This window comes from Macaca nemestrina, chromosome 20 (genome assembly GCF_043159975.1).
Source record: "Macaca nemestrina isolate mMacNem1 chromosome 20, mMacNem.hap1, whole genome shotgun sequence".
NCBI classification, from domain to species: domain Eukaryota; kingdom Metazoa; phylum Chordata; class Mammalia; order Primates; family Cercopithecidae; genus Macaca; species Macaca nemestrina.
The window spans coordinates 62034973-62059806 of record NC_092144.1 but is presented as its reverse complement, the minus strand read 5'-3'; the positions used below and the strand labels follow the sequence as shown (position 1 = coordinate 62059806).

General features: G+C 43.0%; 1 long non-coding RNA gene across 5 annotated transcripts; it reads right to left on the bottom strand.

Annotated features, from left to right (window-relative positions):
* Positions 1-1108: 1108 nt before the first annotated feature.
* On the bottom strand, positions 1109-24657 carry LOC105497079 (uncharacterized). 5 transcript variants are annotated; one of them, XR_011617862.1, is made up of 5 exons: positions 24510-24643; positions 10826-12567; positions 3154-3272; positions 2869-2941; positions 1111-2443 (listed from the first exon to the last, which is right to left on the bottom strand). It is a non-coding gene; the product is annotated as an uncharacterized lncRNA (long non-coding RNA). The 5 variants fall into 5 exon arrangements; XR_011617861.1 differs by having other exon boundaries at positions 1113-2425; XR_011617860.1 differs by having other exon boundaries at positions 1111-2941.
* Positions 24658-24834: the final 177 nt, after the last annotated feature.

The following is a 24834-nucleotide window of genomic DNA, read 5'->3' as shown; positions in this document are numbered from 1 at the left end:
GTGGTGGCTCACACCTGTAATCCTAGCACTTTGGGAGGCCGAGGTGGGTGGATCACCTGATGTCAGGAGTTCAGGACCAGCCTGGCCAGCATGGTGAAACCCCATCTCTATTAAAAATACAAAAATTAGCTGGGCATGGTGGTGGGTGCCTGTAATTCCAGCTACTTGGGAGGCTGAGGCAGGAGAATCACTTGAACCCGGGAGGTGGAGGTTGCTGTGAGCCAAGATTGCACCATTGTACCCCAGCCTGGGTGATAAGAGCAAGACTCCATCTCAAAAAAATAAAAAATCAAATGTTCATGTTTTTGGAGTTTGAGAGAATTTATACAGGAGAAAAGCCAAATGATTGTGCTTAACATGGAAGGACCTCTAATCAGTAGTGTGTCTTCAGGCTTCACCAAATTATTCATGCTGGATAGAAACCTTGCAAATGTAATTAACAAGGTAAAGTTTTAAACCATTTCTCAACAGATTCCACATTAGGTAAACCATACTATGGATAACTAAGTCTGCTTCTCCATCCAGGATTGACCTGGAATGATACCTGCTGTAAAATAACTACAAGACAAAATTTGTCAAAACCCCAGGTAATATGTACATCAAAGGAGCAAAAGCATGTGTGCAAATGGCTAATTCAGTATATAAAATAATTGTATTCACTTTGACATTTCTTAAAAAGGCTAGTTAACTATTTGTGACCTTCATCCTAAAGTATGAAGTCTTTCCTACACATCCTTCATTGTGGCCTCTGGGAATAAATCAGATGAGAGGGCTACTTCATTAGGTGTGGTTCCTTCATATCCATGTTTTCTGGAAGATTAAGGTCACTGTACTGTGTGAGTTAAGCAGCATGGAGTACGGTGGAGAATAATGTAAATTTACAACGTAAGTCACTGAGCTTGTGTTCACAGTGTCCTTTGACAAACAGAGTTACTTTGGGATATGGGAAACATACGGTGTACTTTCACTACCCTAAAAATCTGGGCTGGGCGCGGTGGCTCACGCCTGTAATCCCAGCACTTTGGGAGGCCGAGGCGGGCGGATCACAAGGTCAGGAGATCAAGACCACGGTGAAACCACGTCTCTACTAAAAATACAAAAAATTAGCCGGGCGCGGTGGCGGGCGCCTGTAGTCCCAGCTACTCAGGAGGCTGAGGCAGGAGAATGGCGTAAACCCAGGAGGCGGAGCTTGCAGTGAGCCGAGATCGCACCACTGCACTCCAGCCTGGGCGACAGAGCGAGACTCCGTCTCAAAAAAAAAAAAAAAAAAAAAATCTGTGCTCCACCTAGATTTGTACATTGTTTTCACTTCTGTCACTTGTTGCTTCACATGTTTTGCAGCTGGTTTTAAGTGCACACACACAAGATTCTCAAATCATCTTTGTAAATTGACATTTTTATCATGTAACCACCCTGTCACTCAGGCTGGAGTGCAATAGTGATAAGGTCAACTTTTGGAACCCATCTGCAAATTTCCTAGGATTCTTAGAGTAGCTTCCTAGCTTTTCCTTAATTGCTGTATATCAGTTATAGAGAAGGGGACCTGCAATAGGACTGGCCGTTCGGCTCCTGCTACTTCCCTAAGGGGTAGCAAGGCTGGAGGGAGAGTGGAATATGGTGTTCCCCTCCGAGTGTTAGGGGGACTTAAGTAGCGTCCTAAGGGTTTTAGCCTCAGGAGCACTTGGTAAGGGGGCGATAGGGATGGTCGCTGATCATCCTTAGAGACAAGTGGCTCTTGTAAAAGGGGGTCATCTGACTGGGCACGGTGGCTCATGCCTGTAATCCCAACACTTTGGGAGGCCGAGGCAGGCGGATCACCTGAGGTCGGGAGTTCAAGACAAGCCTGACCAACATGGAGAAACCTCATCTCTACTAAAAAGGCAAAACTAGCTGGGCATGGTGGTGTGTGCCTGTAATCCCAGCTACTTGGGCGGCTGAGGCAGGAGAATTGCTTGAATCTGGGAGGTGGAGGTTGCAGTGAGCTGAGATCAAGCCATTGCACTCCAGCCTGGGCGACGAGCGAAACTCCATCTCAAAAAAAAAGGGGGGGGGTCATCTATATCATCTATAATATCTAATTCTACCTTAGAACTTTCCTTTGGTTGGAGGGGGAGGTGGGTTCTGGGAGTTTCACAGATTGTTAGGTTTTGGTATAGGGTCATAAAAGCCTGTGCATATGGGATTTCTGACCATTTGCCCTGCCTCTTGCAAAATAGGTCTAATGGCAGGATGGTGTCATAATTAAGGCTGCCAGTGACTGCCCATTGTTCCAGGCTGGGCAGTTCATAATGGGGACAGACAATGTTGCACAAAAAAAAATTACACATTTTGTCTTTAGAGTGTCAGGGTCAAATTTATTTCAATGGTTGAGGATATAGCCAAGCATGGAATCAGGTGGAAGAGGTGGAGAGTTGCCCATAGTGGTCTGGAAAAGAGAAGAGGACTGTAAAAAGTGGAGGGCTCATTAGGTGACCCAAATTTTACCTGGGGCATCCCCCTGGAAAAATTCTGGGCCCAGAGTGGGGTCCCTGGGAGCATCCCCCCTTTAGGGCTCCAACTTAGTCTGTCAGACATCTCTGACCTTAGATGGGTGCTGGCACCGCTTTGGAATGGTTCTCTCCACCACTGAGGACCTGACAAGTTTTTCTATCCCACTTAAAGCAACTCTTTAACCCTCTCAACTTGGGCAATAATAAATTCCCTTTCATGAATTCCCTCCACCACCATGCACCACACAGACCACCTACGATATGCCCAGACCCTCTGACTTGTATAACCTTTTTTCCATAGTTAGGTGGGTTTTCTGTCCTTGGCCAGTTGAATGAGGGAAGGGAAGAATTTAGCATAAGTAAAAGAAGCTTCAGTCACCTGAAACCTGTGAGTTCGCCCTGGATGAGCTACTGCTGCCAACTGCATCACACATAGGGATCAGGGACTATTACTGAAAAGGATAGAAAAGAGTCTTTTCCCCTTCTGGGCGGGGCAGCCATCCCTGTTCACTCCTTGGCCTTCAGAGACCACCAGAGAGTGGCCCCAGTCAGTTCCCCCCAAATACCAAGGAGCTACTAGAAAACGGCTGCTGAAAGACTGAAAAAGGAGAAAAGGAAAAGAACTCAGAAAAAGAAAAAAAGGAATAGGACTCAGGTTTCTCACCTGAACCAAGCGGTGGTAGTCAGGCACTTCCACACAGAAACCTTTCAGTTTCACCGGAGAATGGCCCTGGCCAGAAACTTGCAGTTGTCTTCGTGCTCAGGTGCTGTCCACCGAGGGTCCTGAGTTGGAAAGGAAAAGAGAACCTAGACAAAGACTTCCCTGTATGTAAAAGGGGAAAGGAGAAAAAGAAATCCCAAACTTTGGACCTACTTTCTCTCCTGGCTAGCTCACCAAAATATGTTACCAGTAGAGGGTCTTGATTGCAAGTTGTTCAGGTTCTTGGCATTTTGAACAAAGAATTGGAAAAAACACCCAGCAAAGCAAGGAAAGAATGCAGCATCAAAAGAACGAAAACAGGAATTTACTGAAAATGAAAGTACACTCCACAGTGTGGGAACAAGCCCTAGCAGTGGCCGGGATATAGAATCTTTTTGGGTCCAAATGACTACTGCAGCTTTCCCATTGGCCGCTTGGTGGTCTCCTCATATAAATAAAATGGTGGCCTGCAATCAGTCAACCAATCAGAGGCTGAAGTAAAGTTACAAAGGTCTTTACTTTGTAAAAGTAAAAGCAAAAAGCAATCAATCAGAGGTACTTTTAATTTCCCACCTTCCACGCAGACAAGGTAGAGGTTTGCAAAGGGAGTAGTCTCTGGTTCTTTTGTTACTTAGGTGTGGAAAGTTAGGGGTTTCCCTTCAATTTAGTTCAAGGAAGTTAGCACGAAACAGCCTTAGGTTTTCTGCCTCCAGACCCTATTCTCCTGCCTCAGGACCGCAGGCCCACGCCACCACACCTGGTTAATTTTGTATTTTTTGTAGAGATGGGGTTTCGTCATGTTGCCCAGACTGGGAGAAATATATTTTAAGGTATAATTAGCATGTTATGTTTTAAAAATCCCGGTGATATACTTGCACATTAGCAACAGAGCTCTTGCTTCTGCATTATACAATTTCAGTTCATTATCTTGTATCATTCGAATTATTTCATGGAACTTAAAATGTAAGAGACCCTCTACATATTGATAGAGCACATCCTTTTTATCTGTCAGTTCTCTGTACATATTTTTTGCCACACAAATCTAAAAATACCACCTTGATTTATGGATCCTTCAAGTTTTTCATTTAAGTACAAGGGAAGAAATGTAAATCTATAAATTGGGTTAAGTGATTTCTAGGAAAGTGTATAATTGTTTTTAAAAAGTATTTTAAAAAGTAAGTTTTGGGCAGGTGTAGTGGCTCGCACCTATAATCCCAGCACTTTGGGAGACCACGGTGGGAACATTGCTTGAACCCAGGAGTTTGAGACCAGCCTGGGGAACATGGTGAAACCCCATCTCTATTTAAAAATAAATAAATAGACCGGGAGCAGTGGCTTACGCCTGTAATCCTAGCACTTTGGGAGGCCGAGGCGGGTGGATCACTTGAAGTCAGGAATTTGAAACCAGCTTGGCCAATATGGCAAAACCCCGTCTCTACTAGAAATATACAGATTAGCTGGGGGTGGTGGCAGGTGCCTGTGATCCCAGCTACTCAGGAGGCTGAGGCGGGAGAATCGCTTGAATCCATGAGGTGGAGGTTGCCGTAAGCCAAGATCACGCCACTGCACTCCAGCCTGGGCGACAGGAGTGAAACTACATCTCTAAATAAATAAGTAAATAAATAAAATGGAGCTTTGCTATAGTTGAGAAATTATTATAGAGTACCATGCTTATTATGATAACCTCATGTAGAAATTTTTATAGCTTTTTGAAAAATGACTTTTTTGTTAATTTTTATTGTCTTATAAACATTAATTTTCACAATTCAAGTGTAAAAATATTGTAGACAATTTGTCTAAGCAGTATTTTGGAAGCACTTTCAACAATTATATTGTGTAAAGGGTCCTATTTATGCTGGAAGAAAGGACATGTATAAGGTTTTAGCATGAGGAAATTGAGGCTTTCTCAACCTAGAAGTCAGGAGTTTCAAGAGTAAACATTCAGTGTTGGATTAAAGAATCTGAATCTACTTTTTGATTGATTACTGATATCTTTTAAGCCACACCACTTTTTCTATTTTGCCCATTTGGACAAGTCGATAATAAAGCCTGAGTGCTCCCTTCTTTGGTATATGCTGGAAGTTCAAGACATGCCTGGGTACCTTTACCCTAGCCCTACTCCTTAACCATAGTCAACAACACATTTTCCTGCTCTCACAAGCCACTTTTGAACCAGCTTGGGAAGTCTTCTGCTCTTTCCAGAGTCTCATTATGTAACAAATATGATACTTCACTATGTGACATCATCAGTCCCAGCATCCAAACGTGGGTGGGGTTCCATCCTGTTCTAGTGGAGTGCCCCCAGTGCAAATTAACAAAATATGTTTTGGGTTGAATATATAAAGTTTCTACTTTACCTACCCCGCAAGATATCCCATTGTGTATGTTTATTCAGAGGGAACATTAACCTTTTTTTTTTTTTTTTTTTTTTTTTTTTTTTTTTTTTTGAGACTAAGTCTCACTCTGTGGCCCAGGGCTGGAGTGCAGTGGCACGATCTCTGTTCACTGTAACCTCTGCCTATCGGGTTCAAGCAATTCTCGTGCCTCAGCCTCAACCATGTCCGTCTAATTTTGTATTTTTAGTAGAGACGGGAATTTCTCCATGTTGGTCAGTTTGGTCTCGAACTCCTGACCTCAGGTGATCCACCAGCCTCAGTTGGTTGAGATTGCAGGTGTGTACCACCACACCAGCTAAATTTTGTATTTTTAGTAAAGACTGGGTTTTGCCATCTTGGCCAGGATGGATGACCACCAGGATGGTGATCCACCCGCCTCAGCCTCCCAAAGTGCTGGGATTACAGACATGACCTACAGACATGACCCACAACCCTGGCCCATTAATCTTTTTTAAAAAAATTTATTATTATTTTTTTAAGACAGAGTCTAGCACTGTTTCTGTTTTTGTTTTGTTTTGTTTTTTGTTTTTTTCACAGAGTCTTGCTATGTTTCCTAGGCTGGAGTGCAACGATGTCATCTCAACTCACTGCAGCCTCTGCCTCCTGGGCTCAATCGATGCTCCTGGCTCAGCCTCCCAAGTAGCTGGGACTACAGGTGTGCACCACCATGCCCAGCTGATAGTATGTTTTGTGGAGATGGTGGTTTCATCATGTTGCCCAGGCTGGTCTTGGACTTTTGGGCTCAAGCAATCCTCCTGCCTCAACCTTCCAAAGTGCTAGGATTACAGCCATGAGCCACCGTGCCTGTCCTAACATTTAATCTTTTCAAATTCACTATGTATTCTTTTTTGTTTTTTTTTTTTCTGTTTACTTCACTATGTATTCTAAGCACAAATAAGAAATTCTTATTTCCTAATTATTTTCATGTATATAATATATATATATATATTACATTTTTTAATTTTTTTTTTTTTTTGAGACAGAGTCTCGCTTAGTCGCCCAGGCTGGAGTGCAGTGGCGCGATCTCGGCTCACTGCAAGCTCCGCCTCCCGGGTTCACGCCATTCTCCTGCCTCAGCCTCCCGAGTAGCTGGGACTACAGGCGCCCGCCGCCTCGCCCGGCTAATTTTTTGTATTTTTAGTAGAGACGGGGTTTCACAGTGTTAGCCAGGATGGTCTCAATCTCCTGACCTTGTGATCCGCCCGCCTCGGCCTCCCAAAGTGCTGGGATTACAGGCGTGAGCCACCGCGCCCGGCCAATTTTTTTTTTTTTTAAGACTGCGTCTCACTCTGTCGCCCAGGCTGGAGCACAGTGGTGCAATCTCAGCTCGCTGCAAACTCTGTCTCCCAGGTTCAAGTGATTCTTCTGCCTCAGCCTCCCAAATAGCTGGGATTACAGGCATGCGCCACCACACCCAGCTAATTTTTGTATTTTTAGTAGAGACACGGTTTCACCGTGTTGTTCAGGCTGGTCTCAAACTTCTGAACTCATGTGATCCACCTGCCTCGGCCTCCCAAAGTGTTGGGATTACAGGTATGAGTCCCCACACCTGGACCATTTCCTAATATTTGTATATACTTGCCATATTTTTATTTTTACCACACATAAAATCAAGGCAAATGCAAGCCACTGATCTTAGTACATACAAAGGCATGTAGAAATATAATCATATAGTGAATATTCATGAATACTGAGGCAGGTTTTAGATGCTCAGAGTCTGAAATTGCACTGCATGGTATTTCCACAAAAATGTCCTGGGGCACACTCAGAGAGAATAGCTCAAGTGCAAATTATAAGCATATATTCCCAAAATTGTATCCTGTTTGAATTCATCTAATATGAAAAAACTTGTTATAGGTGGCATTCAACCTTCAGCACTTCGTGATGTATTACTAATATTTATTATGAAGTGCCCCAGTGAGGCAGAACTTGCTTTGGTTGATGTAAGGCACATGATTTGTTCCAGGTTGCAAAACAAGCAATTACATTTTACTGATTAATACATCCATTATAAATCAATACTAAAATGCAATTTCAGTAGCCAAATATGAATCCTACACATGAACACTCTTCTGCTTCTTTCGAATAAAATGCCCTCTGTAATAACTGCTGTCTTTTTAGTTTCCAAGAATAAGACTAATTTTCATTAATATGATATACAACTATTACTTTTTTTGTGTGTGTGACGGAGTTTCCCTCTTATTGCCCAGGCTGGAGTGCAATGGTGCCATCTGGGCTCGCTGCAACCTCCGTCTCCTGGGTTCAAGCGATTCTCCTGCCTTTGCCTCCCGAGTAGCTGGGATTACAGGCATGTGCCACCATGTCCGTCTAATTTTGTATTTTTAGTAGAGACGGGAATTTCTCCATGTTGGTCAGTTTGGTCTCGAACTCCTGACCTCAGGTGATCCACCAGCCTCAGCCTCCCAAAGTGCTGGTATTACAGGCATACGCCAGTGTGCCTGGCCACAACTATTACTTTTCAAAGTAGAAGGTGACTATCATTCTCCTTACATTTTTTTTTTTGTCTACCATACATGCATTTTTTGTCTACCATATATGCAGATAGGTAACCTATCATTCTACTCCAATGAAAATCTCATTCTCTTAATGTTCCGGTCTGCTATTCATGTAACATGGTCATCCTGCAGAGTGATCCTTTCCTTTAATCAATAAAGACTCTCTGCCATATCAACAAAAGAGAAGGTGCCCTGACGACATGAGGCATGATAATTTGGAAAATAGTTGTATGTGTGTTATCTGCTACTTCCCATGCTCTCAAGTTTATACCATATTGTATCTTTTTTTGTTTGTTTTGTTTTTGGTAGAGACAGGGTTTTGTCATGTTGCCCTGGCTGGTCTTGAACTCCTGGGCTCAAGCGATCTTCTCGCTCCAGCCTCCCTAGGACTACAGGCATGCATCACCATGCCCAGCTAATTTTTTTTTTTTCTTCTTCAGATAGAGTTTTGCTCTTTTTGCCCGGGCTGGAGTGCAATGGCATGATCTCACTGCAACCTCTGCCTCCCGAGTTCAAGCAAATCTCCTGCCTCAGTCCCTAAGTAGCTGGGATTACAGGTACTTACTACCACACCTGGCTAATTTTTGTATTTTTAATAAGGACGGGGTTTCACCATGTTGTCCAGGCTGGTCTCGAACTCCTGGCCTCTCAGGTGATCTGCCTGCCTTTGCCTCCCAAAGTGCTGTGATTACAGTCATGAGCCACTTCACCTGGCCCATACTGTATCTTAAAACACTGCGAAGTAGGTACATAGTGCACTGGTAACCACTTCATCCCACTGCACCTTGAGCTGCAATTTCTACTTATTTGCTAACTTTGTCTGTTTGAAAACCCAAAGAATCAATTTTGACCGCTAAATTTTGTATTTCTTCATTAATTACATAGCCAGTGAGTGTTCTTTTTCTTGGGGGGGGAAAAGTATCAATTGTTGGCTTATGTGATATTCAAAAAAATGGTAGAATCTGCCATTTAAATCATTTGATGCTGTTGTTTTTATTTGTGAAAGACTTACAAATATATCTCTTTCTTCTAGGGATAGATTTCTGTTCAGGCTTCCTATCATTGCTGGGGTCAATATTGATAAAGTAGATTTTCCTATTTCTTCATCATCACTTCTAAATTAATTTGCATTTAATTGTACAAATGAGTTCAGTGACATCTAATGTGAATTATTGGGATCAAGTACTTTTTCTTTCTTTTTCTTTTTTGAGACAGAGCCTTATTCTGTCTCCCAGGCTGCAGTGTAGTGTTGTGATCTAGGCTCACTGCAACCTCCGCCTCCGGAGTTCAAGCGCTTCTCCTGCCTCAGCCTCCTAAGCACCCAGAATTATAAGACGCACGCTACCACATCGGCTAATTTTTGTATTTTCAGTAGAGATGGTGTTTCACCATGTTGGCCAGGCTGACCTTGATTCCTGACTTCACATGATCCACCACCTTGGCTCCCCAAAGTGCTGAGATTACAGGCGTCAGCCACCATGCCTGGCCCAAGGCTACAGTTCGGTTGGGTTTTTGTAGAAGCGGCATTGGGACATAGGTTTACATCTATTCTAACATTTAAGAGATTAGATCACTTTTCCTGTTTTTTTAGTTTATCTTATACTTGCCTTGTTTTTATTCTATATGATCTTTGTGAATGTATTGTTGGCATACATTAGCATTGCCTTAAAGGATTCCATTGTGTGGATATCACTGAGTCATTTTACTATGTGTATGGTCTATAGTTTGGGGTATTATGACTAGTGCTGGTATATAAATTCTTGAATTAATCTTTTGGTGGTGTATATATATAGATATAGATAGAAATAGAAATTTATTTGGGGTATATTTGTAAGAGTGTAATTGTTGAGGCCGGGCACGGTGGCTCAAGCCTGTAATCCCAGCACTTTGGGAGGCCGAGACGGGCGGATCACGAGGTCAGGAGATCGAGACCATCCTGGCTAACCCCGTGAACCACCGTCTCTACTAAAAAAATACAAAAAACTAGCCGGGCGAGGTGGCAGGCGCCTGTAGTCCCAGCTACTCGGGAGGCTGAGGCAGGAGAATGGCGTGAACCCGGGAGGCGGAGCTTGCAGTGAGCTGAGATCTGGCCACTGCACTCCAGGCTGGGCGACAGAGCGAGACTCTGCCTCAAAAAAACAAAAAACAAAAAACAAAAAACAAAAACAAAAAAAAAGAGTGTAATTGTTGAGACCTAGGTTTGTATCTCTTCAGGTTATGTAGGTACTACCAAAGAGTTTTCCAAAATATTTGTGCCATTTTTAACACCCATTGGTATGAAGTGCCTGATTTACCCACATCTTTTCCAAAACTTGATATTTCCTACCATTTTTATTATAGATTTCTGGTTGGTGTACAATGATATTAGGTAGTAGTGTTATTTGAATTCTCACAATAAGGACATTGAACATTTTCTCTAAATTATTAATTGAATAATGTTTTTGAAGCTTCTATTGGAATGTTTTGACTATAATTTACTCTATTGTGTGAATCTGTGTTTTTTTATGGTACATACATCTCTCTCTTCCAAACCCCTCGTGTGTGTGTGTGTGTGTGTGTGTGTGTGTGGTGTGTCTTTTAGGAGTGCCAGCTCTTAATTTTACTATGGCCTAATTTGTCATCTTTCCTATATTATTAATGTGTTTTGTGTGGCTTGAGAAACATTTTGTTATTCTAAAACCACAAGAATACTATTATTGTTTTTCTAGAAATTGTATTACTTACCATGAAAATTTAGATCAGCAATTCATTCAGAAGTAATTTGTTCTATAGTGTTGGTAGCAGTTGAGGTTATGTCTTTTTTCCATTATAACTACCTCATCAGTTTATTCATAAAATGTTAGATGATGCTTTTTTTCTGTTTGCTATCACTTGTCATTGCTTCTCCCATGGTTAACAGCACCTCATCCTTAGTGCTGACTTCCATGAAGTATCCTGGTAATTCTTTCCATTTCTAAGTGCACCTGGCTATCCTCACCGGAGCACACAGTGAAAGTTACTGTTAATGACAAGAATCTTCAATAAGGCTATTTTCTCATAAGAATGATTGTTACCATCCTTAAAGGAACATGTGCTGAATGAAAGAATAGATTCCAGTGATGTGGCAATAAGGATAGTCTTCTTATCACAGAAGAGAGTTGAAATCCTAGGCAACTTCTCTCTTATCTGCTATTATCTATTCCTTTCTTACAAAGGATCCAGGTTGAGGTCCACAGATGTGATTCTCAAGCACTTGATTATTGGAAACCCCATGTTTCTTCTCTCAAAAGGAGTTCCCCAGACAATGTCAGCTTTTGGATTGACACATTTCTTCAATGGTTTTGGATGTGAACATACTTTCTATGTAGAAAGAGTGGTTAGGACTACGTCCATTGGCACCACCTGCCTCTTGAGTGTCTTCCAGACCATAAGGATCAGCCCCATGAACTCCAGGTGGAAGGATCTTAAAGTAAAAGCTGCAAAGTACATTGGATACTCCATTCCCATCTGCTGGATCCTGTACATTGTAGTAAATTTTTCCCGTGTATCTGGTTGTCACATACAGCAACAAAAACATCACAAAGAAGAGATGTTGGTTACTGTTCTACTCTAGGTTTGTTTTTTTGTTTTGTTTTTTTTTTTGAGACGGAGTCTCTCTCTGTCACCCAGGCTGGAGTGCAGTGGCCGGATCTCAGCTCACTGCAAGCTCCGCCTCCCAGGTTTACGCCATTCTCCTGCCTCAGCCTCCCGAGTAGCTGGGACTGCAGGCGCCTGCCACCGCCCCCGGCTAGTTTTTTGTATTTTGTAGTAGAGACGGGGTTTCACGGGGTTAGCCAGGATGGTCTCGATCTCCTGACCTTGTGATCCGCCCGTCTCGGCCTCCCAAAGTGCTGGGATTACAGGCTTGAGCCACCGTGTCCGGCCTTTCTCTAGGTTTTAACAAAATTATAGACCCATTGTATGCAGCATTATTTGTATTCCCTGAAGTTTTATTTTCTGGGCTCATAATCTTGTCCAGTGGCTCCAGGATTTTCATTTTGTACAGGCACAAGCAGTAAGTCCAACACATTCACAGGAATAATGTTTCCTCCAGATCCTCCGAGTCCAGAGTCACCCAGAGTATCCTTGTCCTGGTGAGCACCTTTGTGTCTTTTCACATCCTCTCCTCCTTCATTCATGCTTGTATTGCTCGATTTCATAATCCCAGGTGGTGGCCGGTGAACACTGTTGCCCTCATTTCTGTGTGTTTTCCAAGTGTCAGCCCCTTTGTTGTCATGAGCTGTGACTCCACTGTATCCAGGCTCTGCTTTGTCTGGATCAGAAATACAAATTCTCCTCATCTTATCATAAATAAGTAAATTGCATGTTTTTGCACACATTCAGTTTTTTACACATTCATCATCCTTGGAACATCAATACAGAAACTTACGGAGGAGCCACATTTCTATTGTAGTCTCAGGATTTTCTTCAGCTGGTTAATGTGGTACCTACGTGGGGATAGCAACGGTGAATAAATCAGGTTATCCTCATCCTGATGCATAGTATCCAACTGATAGAAATCTTAATTAAATATTGCTTCATTAGGGAGGCTGAGGGGGGGTGGATCACTTGAGGTCAGGAGTTTGAGACCAGCCTGGCCAACATGGTGAAACCCCGTCTCTACAAAAAATACAAAAATTAGGCGTGATGGCACACGCCTGTAATCCCAGCAACTAGGGAGGCTGAGGCAGGAGAATCTCTTCAACCCAGGAGGTGGAGGTTGCAGTGAGCTGAGATCATGCCACTGCATGCCATCCTGGGTGACAGAAACTTCCATAGTTCCTGAAAATGACCAGAGGTGTGATTCAAAATAAGATTGATAGATAGATAGGCTGGGCGTGGTGGCTCACACCTGTACTCCCAGCATTTTGGGAGGCAGAAGCAAGTGGATCACCTGAGGTCAGGAGTTCAAGACCAATCTGGCCAACATGGTGAAACCCCGTCTCTACAAAAAATATAAGAATTAGTTGGGCATGATGGTAGGTGCCTATAATCCCAGCTACTGGGAAGGCTGAGGCAGAAGAATCACTTGAACGCGGGAGGTGGAGGTTGCAGTGAGCTGAGATCTCGCCATTGCACTCCAGCCTGGGCGACAGACTGAGACTCTGTCTCAAAAAACAAAAGTTGAGACGGAGTCTTGCTCAGTCACCCAGGCTGGAGTACAGTGGCACGATCTCGGCTTACTGCAAGCTCCCCCTCCCGGATTCATGCCATTCTCCTGCCTCAGCCTCCTGAGTAGCTGGGACTACAGGCGCCGGCCACCACACCCAGCTAATTTTTTTTTTTTTTTTTTGTATTTTTAGTAGAGACGGGGTTTCACCATGTTAGCTAGGATGGTCTCAATCTCCTGACCTCGTGATTAGAAGCGTGAGCCACCACGCCTGGCAATTCCTAACTATTCTTTTTAAAAAGGGGATTTAATACTCTCTAAATCACAATAAATATAAGTGTTTAGGGTACATTCTTGGAAGAATTAATTGATCTGTATTAAAATGGAGAAGAATGTAAGTTGTTGGGGCAGGTAGGGCCATGAGAGAGATCAGCACAAGACCAGCAGGTGGGGCACTGCATACGTAGAGGAGGAAGATATGAAAAGACTCACAGGTGAGGCATCCTAGAGGGAATGTGGAGAAAAAGTAATTATTATGAGAGGTTCTGAAGTTTTTTGCTCTTGAGTGCCCTGTTATCTCTGTTCCTGTCACTCTTACAGTATCTTCAAAAAAGGCCACGTGTCACTGAGGTTTTTCTGTAAAAGTAAATTCTTTTGGAAATATCTGAGGGGATTTGAGCTTTATATCTGTACTTACATTAGGCAAAATCTAATTTTATGGAGAAGGCCTAAATGAATACAGAGGAGATACTGGTAGGTTAAACCCCTAGGAATTAGAACAAATTTCTGGGAAATCTTCAGCATTTCGAGGCTGCAGAAGTTATGTGGTAAAGGCAAGATCTTGGAAGAGAGAACCACACCCAGCTAAAGCTGAGTTATATGTGAAATAAACAGAGTTTGCCCAAAGAATATCTTTTACTCAAGCCTGTAATCCCAGCACGTTGGGAGGCCGAGACGGGCGGATCACGAGGTCAGGAGATCGAGACCATCCTGGCTAACACAGTGAAACCCCGTCTCTACTAAAAAAATACAAAAAAAAACTTAGCCGGGCGAGGTGGCAGGCGCCTGTAGTCCCAGCTACTCGGGAGGCTGAGGCAGGAGAATGGCGTGAACCCAGGAGGCGGAGCTTGCAGTGAGCTGAGATCCGGCCACTGCACTCCAGCCTGGGTGACAGAGCGAGACTCCGTCTCAAAAAAAAAAAAAAAAATCTTTTATAAGATGAGAGAAAGGAAATGAAGTAGAAGAGAGACTGAGTTGGTCCTTCAGGATCGGAATCTGATAGATTGGACACTAGAGGAAGTTTAATGTAACTTTTTGTCCGGAGCTGCACGCCCCGGCCATAGCGAATAATAATTAAGGATTAAACGCCTGAGCTATGTTCATTTCCACCCCACACCTTCTCCCTATCTTTGCCTTTTTTCCCCTGTACTAATACCTCATTAAAGATGGCGCTCTTCCTGCTTCTTCTTCACTCACTTTTCCCGCGCCCAGGAAAATTGTTACTTAATAGCGCAAGCGCAACATGACCTCCGACCGGAGAAACCAAAACTAACCTGGCCACGCCCTTGGCAATGAGATCATTTCCGCCTTAGCCCAACCCCTTCCCTTCCAAGTGTATATAAGGCAGTGCATTACCACCATTAAACGAGACTTGATCAGAGCACTGTCTTGTCTCCATTTCTCGTGTCTCTTGTTCCCCAAATTCCCACCCCCTCCTCCAGGGCCTACACTGACTATCCCGCGGGCCGGGATACGTGGCGCCCGAACAGGGACCTGGAAACGAGGGACTCCGTGAGGAAGAGGACGCCAAAGGACGGTCGACCGCTAACGAAGGCAAAAGGAGTCAAACTCTTCCGATCACCGCGGGAACCTGCCGCGTCAGAATCGAAGGAAAGTGACGCGTCCGAAATGGTACAAGAATTAAGCCAACATCAAATATATGTAGGACAATTAAAAGAGGCTTTAAAGATACGAGGAGTAAAGGTTAAAGGTAATGATTTGTTTAAATTTTTTGATTTTGTAAAAGACACTTGCCCTTGGTTCCCACAGGAAGGAACTATTGATATTAAGAGATGGCGTAGAGTAGGGGATTGTCTTCAGGACTATTATAATAGTTTTGGGCCAGAAAAAATTCCTGTAACCGCCTTCTCTTATTGGAACCTCATTAGAGATTTAATAGATAAGAAGGAGGCCAATCCGCAAGTCATGGCTGCGGTCGCTTAGACAGAGCATATTTTAAAGGTTAGCTCCCGCTCTAACCTCACAAAGCCTCCGCAAGATACGGAGGAAGATCTCATTTCCCTCGAAAGTGATAATGAGGAAATCGAGTCTCCTTCTGTAACAGATAAAGAAATACCACACGAGGCCGGGCGCGGTGGCTCAAGCCTGTAATCCCAGCACTTTGGGAGGCCGAGACGGGCGGATCACGAGGTCAGGAGATCGAGACCATCCTGGCTAACACGGTGAAACCCCGTCTCTACTAAAAATACAAGAAAATTAGCCGGGCGAGGTGGCAGGCGCCTGTAGTCCCAGCTACTCAGGAGGCTGAGGCAGGAGAATGGCATAAACCCAGGAGGCGGAGCTTGCAGTGAGCCGAGATCGCGCCACTGCACTCCAGCCTGGGAGACAGAGCGAGACTCCGTCTCAAAAAAAAAAAAAAAAAAAAAAGAAATACCACACGAAAACAAACCAAAAAAATACCCAATTTTACAGATGCTTCAAAAGGAGGAGGAAATTAATAAGCCTAATCAATCGGATATAAATTGGGATGATTTAGAGGAAGAGGCGGCTAAATATCACAACCCTGATTCGCCTCCCTGTTTCTCATACCCACCCCCATATAATAAAACACATAATGAGGCTTCTGCGCCCATTGTTATGGCAGCAATAGATCCCAAAGAAGAATTAAAGCAAAAAATTGCTCAACTAGAAGAACAGATTAAACTTGAAGAGTTACATCAATCATTGATAATTAGGCTCCAAAAGCTAAAAACAGGAAATGAAAAAATACCTAACTCAGACGCTATGGAGGGTTCCTTGCGCACACTTCAGCGGCCTGGACAACATGTTCCAAGAGGGGGGTTAGTTGCTAGCCGACATAGAGAAGACTCCTCCCCCAAAGACGTTTTTCCGGTCACTGAAACCACAGATGAACAGGGACAGGCTTGGAGGCATCATACTGGATTTGATTTTACTATTATAAAAGAGTTAAAGACTGCTGCTTCTCAGTATGGGGCTACTGCTCCATATACTCTTGCTATAGTGGAATCTGTAGCTGAGAATTGGCTCACTCCTACAGACTGGAATACCTTAGTCAGGGCAGTTCTTTCTGGGGGAGACCACTTAATTTGGAAGTCAGAGTTCTTTGAAAATTGTAGAGATACAGCTAAAAGAAATCAACAGGCAGGAAACGGCTGGGATTTTGATATGTTAACTGGTTCAGGTAATTATGTAGACACTCAGGCCCAAATGCAATATGACCCTGGACTGTTCTCACAAATCCAGGCTGCTGCTACAAAGGCCTGGAGAAAACTTCCCGTTAAAGGAGATCCAGGGGCCTCGCTCACAGCGGTTAAACAAGGACCCGATGAGCCATTTTCAGACTTTGTGCATAGACTTATGACCACGGCAGGTAGAATCTTTGGAAATGCAGAAACGGGTGTAGATTATGTTAAACAGTTAGCTTATGAAAATGCTAACCCCGCCTGCCAAGTGGCAATCAGACCTTATCGAAAGAAAACAGATTTAACAGGATACATTCGCCTTTGTTCAGATATTGGGCCCTCATATCAACAAGGCCTAGCAATGGCCGCCGCTTTTAGCGGCCAAACAGTAAGAGATTTCCTCATTAACAAAGGTAAAGATAAAGGGGGATGTTTTAGATGCGGTAAAAGGGGACACTTTGCAAAAGATTGCTGTGAAAACCAAAATAAGAGTCCAGAAGCAAAAATCCCAGGCCTTTGCCCAAGGTGTAAAAGAGGAAGGCACTGGGCAAACGAATGTAAATCTAAAACTGACAGTCAAGGAAATCCTTTACCCCCCAGGCAGGGAAACGGGATGAGGGGCCAGCCTCAGGCCCCGAAACAAGCATATGGGGCAGTTAGCTTTGTTCCAGCCAGCAACAGCAATCCATTTCAAAACTTAGTAGAGCAACCCCAGGAAGTGCAGGATTGGACCTCAGTTCCACCTCCCACACAATACTAACACCTGAAATGGGACCACAAACCTTAAATACCGGAATATATGGACCCTTACCACCTAACACTTTTGGGCTACTTTTAGGAAGAAGTAGTGTCACCATGAGAGGCTTACAAGTCCTCCCTGGAGTTATTGATAATGATTATGAAGGAGAAATTAAAATTATGGCCAGAGCTATTGATAGTATTATTACTGTCCCTCAAGGAGTTAGAATAGCTCAGTTACTCCTGCTACCTTTGGTTAAAACAGATAATAATATCCAATACTCTAATAGAAATATAAAAGGTTTCGGGTGATCAGATATATATTGGGTGCAACCAGTTACAAATCAAAAACCCTCTCTAACCTTATGGTTAGACGGGAAGGCATTCCCTGGACTAATAGACACAGGGGCTGATGTAACTATCATTAAACAGGAAGATTGGCCCTCTCATTGGTCTACCACAGAAACTTTAACTCACTTGAGAGGAATTGGACAAAGCAGTAATCCTAAACAAAGTTCTAAATACCTAACATGGACAGATAAAGAAAACAATTCAGGCCTCATTAAGCCATTTGTCATCCCTTACCTACCTGTTAACCTTTGGGGGCGAGATCTACTTTCTCAAATGAGAGTTATAATGTGTAGTCCAAATGATATAGTTACTGCACAAATGTTAACTCAAGGATACACCCCTGGTAAAGGTCTTGGAAAAGGAGAGAACGGTATCCCACAGCCTATACTGGTTTCAGGACAACTTGATAAAAAGGGGTTTGGAAATTTTTAGCTCAGGCCACTGACATACCTGCACCCCAAAGGTGCGCTGACCCCATTACTTGGAAGTCAGATGAGCCCGTTTGGGTTGATCAGTGGCCTCTACTCAATGATAAACTAAGTGCTGCCCAACAGTTAGTGCAGGAACAACTAGCAGCAGGACATATTGAGGAAAGTAATTCCCCTTGGAATACACCTATTTTTGTTATTAAAAAGAAGTCTGGTAAATGGAGACTCTTACAAGATTTAAGAGCAGTAAATATCACTATGATCCTTATGGGTGCCTTACAACCAGGATTGCCTTCACTGGTTGCGATTCCTCAAAAATATTTTAAAATCGTTATTGACCTTAAAGATTGCTTTTTTACAATTCCCCTTCACCCTGCTGACCAGAAAAGATTTGCATTTAGTCTTCCATCTACAAATTTTAAACAACCAATGAAGCGCTATCAATGGAAAGTCTTACCTCAGGGTATGGCCAATAGTCCTACCTTGTGTCAAAAATATGTAGCTGCCGCTATAGAGCCAGTCAGAAAAACATGGGCACAAATGTATATTATACATTATATGGATGATATTTTAATAGCAGGAGAAATTGGCGAACAAGTCTTACAGTGCTTCGCCCAACTCAAACAAGAGTTAACAGCAGCCGGACTACAAATAGCCCCAGAAAAGGTACAATTACAAGATCCATACACTTATCTTGGTTTCCAGATTAATGGACCCAAAATCATTAATCAAAAGGCCATTATACGTCGTGATCATTTAAAAACTTTAAATGATTTCCAAAAATTACTGGGAGACATAAATTGGCTTCGACTGTACTTAAAGCTCACCACAGGAGAGTTAAAACCTCTTTTCGATATATTAAAAGGAGACTCTAATCCAAAATCCCCCAGGTCCATTACTAAAGAAGCATTAATAACACTCCAACAGGTAGAACATGCCATTGCAACACAATTTGTTACCGGTATTGATTATTCTCAGCCATTAATATTCCTTATTTTTAACACAACAATAACCCCTACTGGCCTATTGTGGCAGAACAATCCCATTATGTGGGTACACCTGCCCTCCTCCCCTAAAAAGGTTTTGTTGCCTTATTATGATGCCATAGCTGATCTAATTATCTTGGGAAGAGAAAACAGTAGAAAATACTTTGGAATAGAACCCTCTACCATTATACAGCCCTACACTCAATCACGCATCCATTGGCTGTTACAAAATACGGAAGCCTGGCCAATTGCTTGCGCTTCTTATACTGGCGCGATTGACAACCATTACCCACCTAACAAACTTATTCAATTTTGTAAACTTCATGCGTTTGTATTTCCCCATATTACCAGTAAAGAACCTCTCAATGACGCATTACTAATTTTCACTGATGGATCTTCCACAGGACTTGCCGCTTACACTTACAATAATGTAGTCGTTAAATTCCAGACCACTTATACATCAGCTCAGCTGGTCGAATTGCAAGCTATAATTGCAGCACTATCAGCTTTTCCTTGTCAGCCACTTAACATTTATACAGACAGCGCCTACCTGGCTCATTCAATACCCCTCTTAGAGACCGTGTCTCAAATTAAACATATTTCAGACACAGCTAACCTATTTTTACAATGTCAACAACTTATCCGAAAAAGGACTACTCCCTTTTTTCTTGGGCATATTAGAGCACATTCAGGATTACCGGGACCTCTAACACAAGGTAACGCAACAGCTGACATGGCAACAAAAACCATAGCCACAGTCACTATAGACAATTTGCAACAAGCGCAAAAAGCACATGCCTTACATCATTTAAACGCCCAAACCTTAAGACTTATGTTTAAACTTACCAGAGAACAAGCTCGACAAATAGTTAAACAATGCGCCAACTGCATAACATATTTACCTGTTCCTCATCTAGGAGTTAACCCCCGAGGACTCATCCCCAATGAAATTTGGCAAATGGACGTTACTCACCACTCAAAATTCGGTCAACTAAAATATATCCATGTATGCATAGACACCTATAGTGGATTCATCAGTGCAACTCTCCAAACAGGAGAGGCCACCAAACATGTCATAGCTCATTTATTACACTGCTTTTCTATTTTAGGAATACCCAAACAAATCAAAACAGATAATGGCCCCGGTTATATAGCCAAAACCTTTTTACAATTTTGTAATACCCTACAAATTAAACATACCACAGGCATTCCCTATAATCCCCAAGGACAAGGTATAGTAGGAAGAGCTCATCTGTCATTAAAAACTATTATCACAAAATTAAAAGGGGGGAGCTGGTACCCCGTGAAGGGTACCCCCAGAAACATACTCAATCATGCCCTGTTTATCCTTAATTTTTTAAATTTGGACAGTCATGGAAAATCGGCTGCCGACCGCTTCTGGCATCCTGAATCTCAAAAACAGTTTGCAATGGTAAAATGGAAAGATCCACTTGATAGTTCATGGCATGGCCCTGATCCAGTTTTAATTTGGGGAAGAGGCTCAGTATGCATCTTCTCACAAAAAAATGATGCAGCCAGATGGCTGCCTGAAAGATTGGTAAGACAAATAAATCATAACCATTGCCAGTCCAGGGAAGGTAAATCTCCCTGAGAAGTTCTTTCCTTCTTGTTTTTCAGAAAATGAAGCCTAACATGAAATTCCTTTGGAGAATAATCGCTCTATATAACATAGTGACAGTCTATGCAGGTTTTGGTGACCCTTGTAAGGCAAAAGAATTATTACGAAAACAATACGGCCAGTCTTGTGACTGCAGAGGGGGACAAATATCTGAACCTCCGTCAGATAGAATCACCCAGGTGACCTGCATGGGCAAGACAGCTTACCTAATGCCAAACCAGTTATGGAAATGTAAGTCTACCCCAAGAGATACCTCACCTAGCGGGCCGCTCCTAGAATGCCCTTGTAGCTCTTTCCAATCTTCTGTACATAGTTCCTGTTATACTTCCTATCAACAATGCAAATCAGGCAATAGAACATATTATACGGCCACGTTACTAAAAACACAAACTGGAGGCATCAATGACGTACAAGTATTAGGATCCACTGATAAACTTGTACAGTCTCCTTGTAACGGCCAAAAAGGAAAGCCTGTTTGTTGGAGCACTACCGCCCCCATTCACATTTCTGATGGAGGAGGCCCATTAGATATTGCAAGAATTAAAACCGTCCAGAAAAAATTAGAAGAAATTCATAAAGCTCCATATCCTGAACTTCAATATCACCCTTTAGCCCTGCCTGAGCTTAGAGATAATTTTAAGCTCGATGCCCAAACCTTTGATATCCTCAATGCTACTTACAATTTACTTCAAATGTCCAATACAAGCCTGGCCCACGATTGTTGGCTTTGTCTTAAAATGGGCCCCCCTATTCCTCTAGCCATACCTAACCTTTCATTGCCCTATGTCAATTACTCAAATGAATCCTTAGTAAATAATTCCTGTCCTATTACCGCCCCCCTCTTAGTTCAACCGATGACGTTTTCTAATTCTTCTTGCCTCTTTTCACCATCATATAATAACACTAAAGAAATTGATTTAGGCTATGTTGTGTTTGGCAACTGTACTTCCATAATCAATGCCACCAACCCTTTGTGTGCTATAAATGGCTCGGTTTTCGTTTGTGGAAACAACATGGCATATACGTATCTACCCACAAATTGGACAGGGCTTTGTGTTCTGGCCACTCTTCTCCCCGACATTGATATCATCCCTGGAGATGAACCTATCCCCATCCCCGCTATTGAACATTTTATTTATAGACCGAAACGAGCCATACAATTTATTCCCTTGTTGGCTGGACTAGGAATCACCACTGCTTTTACTACAGGAGCCACAGGCCTAGGAGTCTCACTAACCCAATATACTAAATTATCCAATCAACTAATCTCAGATGTACAGACCTTATCCAGTACTATACAAGATTTACAAGACCAAGTAGACTCGTTAGCTGAAGTAGTTCTCCAAAATAGAAGAGGTCTAGATTTGTTAACGGCAGAACAGGGAGGGATATGTTTGGCTTTACAGGAAAAGTGCTGTTTTTACGCCAACAAATCCGGAATCGTCAGAGATAAGATAAAAACTTTGCAAGAAGAACTAGAAAAGCACAGAAAAGGCCTGGCCGCCAATCCACTATGGACTGGACTCGATGGACTTCTCCCCTATCTCTTGCCATTTCTTGGTCCTTTACTCACCCTTCTACTTTTCCTCTCGGGCCTATAATCCTTAATAAGCTTATGGCATTTGTCAGGCAACAAATCGAGGCCTTCCAGGCCAAACCTATACAGGTCCATTATCATCGCCTTGAGATGACTGAAAATGGTGAGTCTTATTTACCTTAATAAGACCACCTCCCCTGTGTGCTGAACTGGACAGTCAATGACGGGTAAGAGGACACTATCCCCATCGGAGCCTAAGACAGGAGGGCCGCCCTTGCTGCTGCCTTATCCCATGACGGGCCTAGAAGGTGGGGGTGAGTTGACCCAACCTAAGACAGGCGCAGTTCCCGAGGGGTTTTCTTATCATAAAAATATAAAAAGGGTGACCTGTCCGGAGCTGCACGCCCCGGCCATAGCGAATAATAATTAAGGATTAAACGCCTGAGCTGTGTTCATTTCCACCCCACACCTTCTCCCTATCTTTGCCTTTTTTCCCCTGTACTAATACCTCATTAAAGATGGCGCTCTTCCTGCTTCTTCTTCACTCACTTTTCCCGCGCCCGGGAAAATTGTTACTTAATAGCGCAAGCGCAACATGACGGCCGACCGGAGAAACCGAAACTAACCTGGCCACGCCCTCAGCAATGAGATCATTTCCGCCTTAGCCCAACCCCTTCCCTTCCAAGTGTATATAAGGCAGTGCATTACCGCCATTAAACGAGACTTGATCAGAGCACTGTCTTGTCTCCATTTCTCGTGTCTCTTGTTCCCCAAATTCCCACCCCCTCCTCCAGGGCCTACACTGACTATCCCGCAGGCCGGGATAACTTTTTTGTGCTATCTAGATCTAGTTTTTAGGCCCTGGCTAGGGGCCAGTTAGTTCCTTTTCTAGAGTGGCCAATTAAGTTCACAACACCGGCCACAAGTGAGCTTTACCTTGTGGTATTTACCTTGCCCTAATCCTATCCCCATATCCTCTGCTCCAAGGTAGCCTTGAAAAGCAACCACCTTTTAACAACAGTAACAGTGAATATCTGCACCCTAGCAGATTATCTGCACTTAAGGGGGTAGAAATGGCTCTGAAAATGGCAGAAATGGCTCTGAAACACCCAAAAGCCTCCATCCCCACAGAATTTTCACTACTAAATGTGTTGCAGCCTGAATAGGTCTATTCTCATAGTATTTCTCTATTTGACTTGACTCAGCTTTATCTATGTGAACACTCCTACCCATAGGGCACTTGTCAAAAACAATCAGTGGCAATTGTTTAACACTAGAGTGTTTAGAGGAGTGACAGTGTGTGTCTGTGTGACAGATGGAAGTAATAAGAGCGTACAGGGGAAAGGGGCCATAGGCATAAGATGATGGAACAAAGCCTGGAGTGTGGGGTATAGAGAGTGTAGGGGAAGGGAGAAGGCAGACAGGTAAAAGGAAAAAGAATGTTAAGTGTTGTTCAGCCTCAAGACTGACATGATGAAAATACCTTTATTGTGGTTTTTGTAAATTAGAACACATGCTTTATTATTAAAAAGAAAACACACAATTGAAAATGTTGACATTTTCATCCTTGCGTCTTCTAAAAAAACGTCACAAGGCATAACTTGTGGTAATAATTCTGTAGATATATGGACAATTTTAAAAAATAGTATTTTTTCATTGCAAAATATTCATTAGTGTCATATCATAGGCAGATCTCCAACTCCAGAATAATTCCCATGGTTATATTATGTTACATGACAAAAAGGACTCTGCACTGTAATCATTAATCAGCTGCCTTCAGCATTGGGAGATTATTCTGGATTGCCCAAGCACTTAATAATAGGAGAAACCGGAGAGAGGCGATAGTCAGAGGTTTCAAACATGAAAGGGATTTGACAATACTATTGTTGGCTTTAAAGATTCCTATCTTTAAAGGAGTGGGGGCAAGGAAACTGTGTGAAGGAAATTAATCTGCCAACCTAAATAATTCTAGAAAACGATCCATTTCCAGAGTCAAGAACAAAGCCAGGTGGTTTTGTTCTTCTAAAGACAATTCCACGGGCCAGTTCCACCGCAAGCTTCCCAGAGAGCATTGTTCTGCCCTACGGACACCGAACTTCCCCTAAGATGGCCGCCCCCACAGTACTCCCGCCTGACGGCGCGGTTACCTGCAGGTTACCTGCAACGCACCGCTCGCTTATTTTTTGTTCTAATCCCGCTTGATTCAGTTTTTATACGGCCTCTAAAACGCTTCGCATTTAGAATAGTGATTGAGGTGCCCAGAGGTGACTTTAATTTTCCATTGAGTTGAGACGCCATAGCCATCAAGACCGTTAAGAACTGATGTCGCGCCTTTGTGGTAATAATGGGTTCCGGCCTTTGAGAAGTTTGCGCCGTTCACTAGCCCCTGCAAGGAGAAGATCAACTTATTCTGTTCCCTGTCTGTTCAGAGGACTTTACCCACACGCCGTATCTGTCTGTGTGAACTCAAGCCTCTGATAATC